Below are 1,770 nucleotides of genomic sequence, written 5' to 3' on the forward strand. Positions count from 1 at the left end.
TGCGTTAAGACACTTATATCAGCTTCGGAGTATATCTTAAATATCACAACCACAACAGCGATTTCAACAGTATATAGATGATTATCTTAGAATTTACTGACTTCCAAAGAAACCAAGTTGTCTCTCTGCAAATTTCCCTCTCACTTGATGACGTGGTTCTGCTACTCGGTAAGCAACTATTTACTTGTTCATCACACAGTTATATACTACAGGAAGCTATGTTCCAACTCCTAATTCCCCTGAACACTATCTTCTCTATTAATAATCAAAGGAAAAGAAGTTATTTTCTAGAATAAGATATGGTATTTAACAAGGATTTCGCTGAATGACTCAGGTTTATGATTATATAAACATGTATATATGAAATCTATATTTGGTGAGTTTTGTGATTTTGAAAACATACACAGCTGTTTGTTTATGTTGTATCGAAATATTATGCCTCGTAAAGGGAATTAAACAGGCTATATTTCGTTAAAACAATTCTTCCATTCAGTTTCTAACTCTCTTCCCCACGTACAAAACTCTCAGACGAAATGGTGTGAATTTATCTTGTGCTAACGAGCATTTCTCACTATCTTTTCCTAATTTCTAATCGTCTTTCTATCAACAAGCGAAGGAGAGAAAAAAGCATAACTTGAGAAGTTGTCAAAGCGGAACTGTACGCGGGAAGCCGACTGCGAGAACAACCATTTTAGGTGAAGGACGGCCGGTACGAGGTGACGGTTAGGGATTTGCCAACGAGTTTAGCAGCCGTTCATTACGCTGCCGAGGTTTGATGACACTTGGAGCTTTGTTCGCATTACACGGTGCACTAAAGCAAGTTACGTTCGAGCACGAGCGTAGGTGTTCAGCTCAAACTGCATTTCAAGGTCTTATACAACGTGACAACACCTCGGTCAGGGACAAGAGCGGAGAAAGTGAACTGACTGGTTACTTAAACATGTTTTAGGCAGTTTACATAATTCAATAGGAAATATGAATTTTTATTAGAAAGAGGGGTGTAACCAATCAGTGCAAATGCATTCACAATTACTCTATAGGACATTAGAATTAATAACAGTGAAACATAAGCAAAAACAATTTTTACATTGGCGCCAGCGGAATCTAAAACACCTTTGTAGAAATGATCCCTCGATTAAAATCTTTCCCCGTGCTTCCTCTCGGTAAGTTTAGCTCTCAAAAGCTAAACTGACCGAAATATCCGCCATGAAATCCAAACTCTCCCTCGAGCAATCCGAAGAATTCCAGCAACATATTTCGCCAGCGGAGAGCCATAACCCCGTTGCTGGCGGCGCTGCCAGCCTGTCCTCCTCCCTTCGAAAAAAGGCGGAAGATACATCCGGTACCAGGTTAGCATGCTATTTATTTCAAGGAATGCCAACCACGCAAGACCCGCCAGCACCCGCTCATGTTCACACGCCTTCACTCTCAATGAAGTTATCATGCCAATGGCCGAAGGTGAACGGCAAGGGTATATAACATAGGTAGTAGGAACAGTGAAGGTCGTTGAACAATTACTTTCTCAACATTGGTCATCGTAGGACAGAATAGACAGAGGGTTTCACGAAGCTTGTGTTTTGGCAACTGTGTCCTTCGCCTCGCTGGAGGGGAAGAAAATATGGAAGGTTGTTTATGCAACATCAATTTGTGGAACTTCATTCGCGAGTCGTTCTTCCCCGAGACGCCAGCAAAACAAGGATAATGTGTAAGTCCTTGGGGGAAATCACATGCTATAAGGGTTTCTTTTCGCATCTTATTTTGTTCATGCAA

This window comes from Penaeus monodon, chromosome 15, assembly GCF_015228065.2.
Source record: "Penaeus monodon isolate SGIC_2016 chromosome 15, NSTDA_Pmon_1, whole genome shotgun sequence".
Lineage (NCBI taxonomy): Eukaryota > Metazoa > Arthropoda > Malacostraca > Decapoda > Penaeidae > Penaeus > Penaeus monodon.